Below are 9,047 nucleotides of genomic sequence, written 5' to 3'. Positions count from 1 at the left end.
GAATGACACATCTGGTTTCCACCTTAGGGCTCTGAACCTCCGACAGGCATGCCCAGGTGTTAGCCCCATTCTGATTCTGGCCTTGGTTTGAAAAAGTTTATAATCGTTCATGTTCTTCTTAGGCATTTCTGCCGCCACCTCTGCTAGGGGTCCACTGAGGAGTGGCCTCAGCTCTATCGTGTACTGGTCTTCAGAGATGCTGTACCCATGCAGGTTCTTTCAAAATTTTCTAGGAAGGCCTCAGTGTCATCACCTGCCTTGTAGGTGGGAAATTTCTTGGGATGTGGAACAATAACTGGAGACAGGTTGTTAGGGTTGACTGGAGCATGCTGTCAAGCCTGCACTAATTCCAGTTCATGCTTTCTCTCTTTTTCCCTCTCTTCCCTCTCTCTTTCCCTCTCTTTTTCTTTTATCTCCAGCTCTCTCCTGTGGGCAACCTCTCTTTCTCTTTCTCTCAGCTCCATTTCTTTTTCTCTCAGTTCTATCTCTTTTTGTTTTATTTCTAGTTCTTTTTGTTTCTTTTCATGTCTCGCTTGTGGTCTGCATCACTGATTTGTTTCTCTGCCTCCAGTCTTGCTCATTCCTGTTTCAGGGTGTCTTTGGTAGTCATGGTTTCTGCTTTCTTATGTTGGGGTGCCCTCTGGTGTTTACTGTCTGAAATGCTGCTTTTCTCTTGCCTAGGGTTGCTTAGCAACAGAGTCTTTTTTTAACTCCTTCTACCTAGCTATTCCTGACAGAGTTAAAAAGAAAAAAAAACATTCATTTGCAAATGTATTTTACTGGTGAATGGTTACTCACAGCTGGAGTCCCTTTGTTTAACAAAGATCCTTGATAAACTTAAATGCCTCTGCCTTCAGAGTACTCAGAAGGGAGAGACCAAAAAAAACTTGCCGACCTTTGCTTTTAAAACAATCTCCTCTAGCCTGCTTTACCCACAGCTAGCAGGGAAAGAGAAAGAAAAAATCCTACTGACTTTTGCTTTTAAACCCAAACCTCTCAGTCTGCCTGCAGATAGCTAGCAGGAAGAGAAATAAAAAATTCACTGGCTTTTTGAATTCAATCTATCTATCCCACATGATGCACACCATGTCATGGTATAATTCCCCACTCTGAACCTTAGCGTCCAAAAGATGGGGTACCAGCATGAATTCCTCTAAGCTTNTCCAGGGCTGGCCCACATGCACCCAGGGAGGTTTGCAAGTAGACAGAGCCATTTACAACCAATTATCCTAGTCAGTGGGAGCCATCAAGCTCCCAAACCACCATTAATGGCCCCCACTTTGCATAATTACAGTAGGACCTGGGAGTTATACTTCATATTTCTAGCTTCAGATACAAGAGTGGTACATTCATACGAATAGGAGGAACATAGTCAGTAGATTATACGCTTTGTAATGATACCTTACAAGAGACCGTTTGCATAAAGCATATTCGTTACCTCATATTCACACTTATAAGCATATTTCCATAAACCATACGGAGTCGGAGTGCAACGTCACCCTGGTACCTCCCTTTGCCAGGGGCCTCGGCGTAGACCTTCTGCTCAGCAGGGTTTCCCAGCTCTGGCCAGTTCTCTCCCACGGTTCTCATCAGCTCCCGACTCCTGCTGTTTCCACGCAGCTCTCACCTGCTCTCAGCTGCTCCTTCTTAACTGCTGCCTGGCTCTTTACAGATGCCCCCCATCAGGCTCCATTGACAGGCAGCTCACCAGTCGCAGGTGAAGTGGGCCCGTTCCTTCTTACAGGGGCCAGTGACCCTGGGACAGCAGGTGATTTGGGGGTGTGTGTATGTGGGGGGTCTAGGCCGTTTGATCCCTGCTGTTTTGGGATGGGGAAGATCCCTGCAAAGGTGAGAGCCAGGAGTGTGATGTTTAACACAGTCCCCTGGCTTGCCCAGGCCTCTCTTCTCAGGAGCTGTCCCTTGGCTCTGACGGGCTTTCTCGCTATTGCCCTGGGCTCAGCCTCCTGTTTTGGGGAGCGGGTGTTGAGTGGAGTGCAAGGGGGTAGCTCTGGCAGCACTTGGACTCCCTTGGCCTGGCCTGGGTCAGTAGCTGCTGTTGTCACTGGTTAGTGATCTCCCCTGTCCATGGGTGAAGATTGAGTTTTCTTGCTGGCTCTTGTTTGGCCCATAAACTGCCTTCAGTAGCACTGAGCCCCCATACTGACTGTGTGCCCTTCCCCAGAGCGTGCCGCTGGCGTCCCCTGCACAGCTCTGGCCGTTCTTTGGGAGAGCGTTGGGACAGTCCTCTTGGGTACCCCAGTCTGCCTCGTCCCCCGACGAGCGTATCTCTGTGCTAGCTCGTCCCTCACACCACAAATCCCAGCAATATTCAGGCTATGTCTAGTCCCAGGGGCCAGTCACTTACCCCAGGCCACTTGCTCTTTGGGTCTCACACCAAAGCAAACGCGTGTAGCTAAGCTTGTAATAAACTATACCAAGATATATTAACTAGAAAAAGGAAACAAGAGAGGTTAAAGCAGGTAAACAGGGACATGCAAATGAGTAACTATCTTAAATTTCAAAAAGTAATAGAAGCTTCTATAATCAGCAAGCTCTATATCATAGACTCCTAGGACTGGAAGGGACCTCGCGAGGTCTCTAGTCCAGTCTTCTGCACTCAGGGCAGGACTAAGTATTATCTAGAGACCATTCCTGACAGGTGTGTGTCCAACCTGCTCTTAACAATCCCCAGAGATGGAGATTCCACAACCTCCCTGGGCCATTTATTCCAGTGCTTAACCACCCTGACAGGACGTGTTTCCTGATGTCCAACCTAAACCGTCCTTGCTGCAGTTTAAGCCTATTGCTTCTTGTCCTGTCCTCAGAGGTTAAGAAGAACAATTCTTCTCTCTCCTCCTTGTAACAACCTTTTATGGACTTGAAACTGTTCTCAGGTCCCTCTCAGGCTTCTCTTCTCCAGACTAAACAAACCCAGTTATTTCAATCTCCCCTCACAGCTCATGTTTTCTAGACCTTCCATCGTTCCTCCTCTCTGGACTTTCTCCAATTTGTCCACATCTTTCCTGAATGTGGCACCCAGAACTGGACACAATTCTACAGTTGAGGCCTAATCAGCGCGCAGTAGCGCAGAAGAATGACTTCTTGTGTCTTGCTTACAATGCTCTTGCTAACACATCTCAGAATGATGTTCACTTTTTTTGTAGCACTGTACACTGTTGACTCATATTTAGCTTGTGGGCCACTGTGAGCCTCAGATCCCTTTCCACAGTCATTGCTTCCTAGGCCGTCATTGCCCATTTGTATGTGTACAACTGATTGTTCCTTCCCAAGTGCAGCACTTTGCATTTGTCCATGTTGAATTTCATTCTATTTACTTCAGACCATTTCTCCAGTTTGTCCCGATCATTTTGAATTTTAATCCTGTTCTCCAAAGCACTTGCAACCCGTCCCAGTTTGGTATCGGCTGCCAACTATAAGCGTATTCTCCATGCCATTATCTAAATCATTGATGAAGACAGGGAACAGAACCGGACCCACAACTGATCCCTGTCCATATCCACTCGATATGTTCTTCCAGCCTGACTGTGAACCACTGATAACCACTTTCTGGGAATGGTTTTCCAACCAGCTTTGCACCCACCTCATAGTGGCTCCATCTAGGTAGCATTTCCCTAGTTCGTCTAGGAGAAGGTCATGTGTGACTGTATCAAAAACTTTACTAAAGTCAAGATATACCGCATCCACCACTTCCCCCTAGCCACAAGGCTTGTTATGCTGTCAAAGAAAGCTACCGGGTGGCTGTTACTTATCACCTTACTATCTTCAATTATTTGCTCCATATCTTTCCCGATACAGAAGTTAAGCTGACTGATCTGTAATTCCCAGGTTGTCCTTACTCCCCTTTTTATAGATGGACACTAGATTTGCCCTTTTCCAGTCCTCTGGAATCTCTCCCGTCTTCCATGACTTTTAGAAGACAATTGCTAACGGCTCAGATATCTCCTCAGTCAGCACCTGGAGTATTCTAGGATGTATTTCATTATATGTCCTTTAGGGGTAACCAGTGCTAAACACAGGGGATCTCTTACTTATGCCTAGTAAACCTTGCACCTGAGAGTCCAAGCAGCACAGAGATACAGTTCCTTCTTGTTAGGGGGTTTTATTCCCATTCTCCCCCGTGCTCAGAGCTGCAAGCTCAGCTGATGGAAGGAATCCACTTGCAAGACTCATCTTCACGGGGGTGCGGGGTGAGAGAACAAGCAATGTCTTTTGTCCTCTTTTTCGTCTCACAATAGCCATAGGGAGTTGGACCTTCCCGGTTGGCCAGGAGATAACACCTTCAGCTGGAGACCAGCACTTCGCACTAGTTAATGTCTCTCTCCTGCCTGGACTTACAGTCACAGAGGCTTGTAACACAAATGCTCAAATATTACCATGCAACACGGCACACAGCTGTTATAACTGAGATTAATGCTGGAAGTCACTCACAGGCATTCGACTAAGTCTAAACCCTAAACACGTTCTTATCATTCTAATACTGATTTTAATAGCACTAACACAGGCTAGCCAGACTAGGCCTTGCTGTGGATCTCAGTGCTCAGTTGAGAAACAGGGACCTTGGCACGAGCTGGCCCCTGGTCTGCCAGCATCACGAAGGTCTGAGTTCTATTTCTGCTTTTGCTGAGTTTCCTATTAGCCATGGTGTCTGGCACAGTCTGATCTCTAGATTCTTACATGGCACCTGGCATCTGGGCACCTGGGATTCAACCCAGTGCAACTTTATAACGTTCAGTTAATGCAACATCCATTAAATTCCCGCATGACACATCATTAACTCCATGGCCTATCCCCAGTTAATTGACTCCTGTTTGTAAAGAGCGGTGACAATGGAAAGTGCTGTATAAGGGCTGCACGCTGCTATTAGCTCAGGGAGGTTCCTTCCTGGTACCTTTGACTTCAGTTCCCATGCCGACAATTTCCCTGTTTTGCTCGTATACTTCTCATGAGCTTGTGAATTTTGAGCAAGCATTTTAGGGTCACCTGAACCAGTGAGGGCAGGCAGAGAAGGGGTGTCCCTGTCCAGAGCCTATGAAATTCTTCCCTTTTTGGGCCCATCTATCCATGAGCTCCAGGTCACATCCATGTTCCAGTTCCTTTAACATCTCCCAACCTCCCCCTCCCCTTCCTGGCTACTATCTGCTTCCTCAGTACACTCCTTGAGATGATTGCCCTGCAGATGTCAGTCCCTGAATATACTGACAGCTTTAACCCTTCGAACCCTGGCACTTTGCAGCCGGCTGGCCCAAGGAGATCTCAGCTTTTGGGGGGTGCGTGGCACTGTGGGTGCCAAAAGGTTAACAGACCCTCCACATATTTCAGGTGTTTTCTCGCCTGGAGATAGCAAAGGTTGATCCTCTTGTAGAACCAAAAGGGGCAAATTCCATGTGTTGTCAGCTTGTTTTCACCAAGCTTCTGCCCCCAGCAGGGGCAGCTCTAGGGATTTTGCCGCCCCAAGCATGGCAGGCAGGCTGCCTCCAGTGGTTTGCCTGTGGAGGGTCCGCTGGTCCTGCAGCTTCGGCGGACCTCCCGCAGGCATGCCTGCAGGAGGTCCACCGAAGCCGTGGGACCAGTGGACCCTCCACAGGCAAGCCGCCGAAGGCAGCCTGCCTGCCACCCTCACGGGACTAGCAAAGCGCCCCCCATGGCTTGCTGCCCCAAGCACGTGCTTGGCGTGCTGGGGCCTGGAGCCGCCCCTGGCCCCCAGTGTCACTACCAGCCACTGGAAGATGTGGGGCGGGCGGGTAACAGCTATGCTTTGCAGACTCCTAGCAGGTTTCTGAGAGCTACAGAGATCCATTTCCTTATGCATATTAAGGGGGATTCTTTTGGAAAGGAGGGCAAGGTGCTTCCTTGTAATACTGGGAGCCACCAGTCGGTGCTGTTAGAGATACTCAGGTTTCATTGAACTGATTATATGGGCAGATGGATCTTGGAGAAATGTTTGTTGTTAGCTGTGGAGCAGTTCTAAGCGGTTCCCTGCCTGAGGCTTATGACTGGGTGTGGGGAGAGCTCCTAGCTACGCTCCCACGAACCCGCCACTAATAACACTCGGTGTCAAAGCTTTACGTCCTTATTCGGTGCGATGCCATGCTCCATAAAGAGCAACGGCATCTAAATGTGAATCAGGTTTCGATTTTAACAGGGGCGTCCTGTCTATAGTGGGGTTTAAAACATAAAATCACCTCCTTCCGGTGACACCGTCCATTGGCTTGTGTTGTGAATGCTGGCTCAGAGCTGTAGGCCGTCCTAGGGGAGAGGGCAGTGGCTGATGTCTGCACAGGATACAGGGACAGATCTGTAAAGCACCCTGCATCCCAAAAGGCCCAAAGTACTTTACAAACCATATGAATCAGCTCCTCTGCCAGGGGAGGGCAGGCGGCTCAGCAGTGCTCAGTGCCACGGCAGAGGAGTGTAGGATGAGAAGTGAGCAGAATGCCTTATGCAGGGACTCTAGGGAAGTAAAATAGGATTACCAGAGCTGGAGTGGGGCCAGGACTCTGGGGTTAACACCCCAGCTCCAATAAAGAGCATCTCTGGATCGTTAGTGACCTCTTATTAAACCTCAACATTACAGCTCTGAGCCAGAGGGAAGAGCATCATTCACCCCACTTTCTACAGTTCCCTGGGACTCCCATCCTGGCTCAGCCTCCCCGGCTTAGCTTATGGGACCAGAGAAGGTCAAGGTTCAAGGTGCCACGGGTGCAGGCTAGATGTGAGATGCATCTGGTAAAACTGAGCTAAAGTTTGTGATTGGCTCTGAGCCGCCTGGCGGAGAAGTGCTGGAGGCAGGAAATTCCTGGTTATAAAGGATGGTGCAAACTCTCCTGGCAGTCGCTGGCTCTGGGGACGTGGGGCAGATCTCCTCGGTGTCAGACATTCACTGTTGGTTTGCACGCTGCGATCTCACGGTGTTAAGTCCACTGGATGCTCCGGCACTGTGGATTTCCTCCCTTTTCTGATGGGCATTACAGCGTCTCCGAGTGGGAAGCTAAAAGCTGACCCGAAGGTCCTACCCTCCCGCCCACCTTGGGCCTCATTCGCTGCCATTCTATCCCTTGTGCTGTCATTGCACCAGTGCAACGGACCGCAGGCCACGTCTGCCTTGCGGGGGTGGGGATCAGCCCCACGTGGCCTCTCAGCATGAACATGCTGCCAGCGTTGCAGGTTGCTAATGCCCACTAGTTCTCTCTGCTTGGGGGCGTCTGCCTCATTCCCAGCCCCCTGCCTCGCTCGTCCCGGAGCCATCTCCATGCAGAGACTTGGTGGGAACACGCAGGACTGTGAAGCGCTGTGACATGCCCAGGGATCTGGCTCCAGCCTGACCCCCAGCAGTGTCTCCCATCACCCCTCCATCTCCTGCTCAGCACTTCGCACCTCACCACGGACCTGCTGGCCTCGATAGTGGCTGTTCTCCTAAAGAAGGGCCGTAAAAGTGGAGCCCCAAAGAGCCAATAACGAGAGCAGAGCGGAGATGAAGGGGGAATCAAACAGTGCATGCCCTGTCTCTGCCACGCTGCACTGGGTTCTCAATGGCTCTTTTGTTCCTCTCTCTCCTGATTCAGCACGGCCCTGCGATAAGGGGTGATTAGTGAGATAGCAGGCCCTGGGCCTCGCTCTGCTGCCCTTATCGCAGACTTTGGCAGCTGGGGGTAATCAAATACACTTCACGCTAATCAAGGAGTTTTCATTTCGCTAACGGAATCAATTTCAATCGCCAAACGAGCCCTGATAACGTTGCTGCCAGTTTAATATCAGCTGGGCAATAAACCCATTATTGGACGAGCAGGCGCTGACAGCGACACTTAGCTCTCCGCACCCCCTGCTCTGCCCTGGGGCCGGGGGGTACCGCATCGCCAGCCTGTGCTGGGGTCTTCTGGGGATCCCTGCTGGCTCTTGGGCGCTGAGATGTGGCCAAGCAGGGGCTCCCTGGGGAGCAGCATTGGCTACCAGGGAGAGGCCTCATTTCCCTGGGACTGCGCCAGGCGTTCACACACGCGCTGCTCAGTTTTTGCTCCTCCAAAGGGGAACGTCCCGACCGAACCACCACGTCCTATGGCACATGGGATGACCAGTGGGGTCTGGCTCCCGGGGCTGGCCCTGTTCAGCCCATGAGAGCTCCACCCATGCTAGGTTGGGTGCAGAGAGTCTCAGCAGCAGAATCCCAGCTGAGACAGGGTCGGTTTGCAGGGAAATGAGCTGGGCCAGGGGCCCCACCATGGCCTGGCCTTGCGTGACTTCCCCTCTCTGTACCCCTCGGCGTGTTTGCGATGAAGCGACCCTCAGTGCCCACATGCCACGAATAAGCAGCGGGCGCAATAGGCCAGGGGAGGCCAAGCCTCCCCAAACGGGATGCGGTGCAGCTCCCTTCGGGGGCGTGCCGCTGGCCTGCCGCCTTGGGAATGCTGCCTCCCACCTGGTGCCTGGCCCTGGCCCCGCCCATGCCCCATGGACACGCCCACACCCCAAGGACACGCCCACACCCTGCCCTGCGGCCACGACTCCTGTTCGACTCCTCCTCCTTCCCCCCCATCTGCTGCTCGCACCTCTTCACCCCGAGGCAGAGCGGTGCGGGCGGCAGGCGAGGGGGCCCTCAGGGGAAGGGGCTGAGTGGGAGCAGGGCCTGGGCTGGGATGGGGTGGAGCATGGGCGGGGCTTTGGAGGCTGGGCAGGGGCAGGGAAGGGGGCGGAGTCATGGCCCAGGCACTGGTGGCTCCTCCCACTTCTAGGGAGCTGCGGGATTTCAGGCCCAGCCTCCCCAAATGCCCATGCTCCTTCCTGCCTCTAGTGACGTCCCGCAGCCCAGCCCCTGCACTGTCCCTCGGCCCTGGACACTTCTTCCACCTTCAGGAAGTGCCTCGCCCCACCCAAAGGGGCATCAGGCTTCCCTCGCCCATCCCCTCCCCCGAGCACCCACCCGTCAGCTTCGCAGGGGTGTCCCGTCTGCTCCATCCTCCCGCCTCCCCTAACCCTGGGTCACCTCAGCGAAATGTCCCCTTGTCTTCATGGGTCACGGCTCCCAAATTCCT

The 9,047-nt window shown here is 52.1% G+C and overlaps 1 protein-coding gene across 1 annotated transcript in view; it reads left to right on the top strand.

Moving 5' to 3' along the window:
- LOC116831555 (motor neuron and pancreas homeobox protein 1-like) overlaps positions 1-9,047 on the top strand; it is a 59,501-nt gene that overhangs the window by 48,554 nt on the left and 1,900 nt on the right. The gene's annotated exons all lie outside the window — the stretch shown is intronic.

Source organism: Chelonoidis abingdonii, chromosome 10, assembly GCF_003597395.2.
Source record: "Chelonoidis abingdonii isolate Lonesome George chromosome 10, CheloAbing_2.0, whole genome shotgun sequence".
Taxonomy (NCBI): domain Eukaryota; kingdom Metazoa; phylum Chordata; order Testudines; family Testudinidae; genus Chelonoidis; species Chelonoidis abingdonii.
The sequence above is the reverse complement of the archived record's forward strand: the minus strand, read 5'-3'. Positions and strand labels throughout refer to the sequence as shown.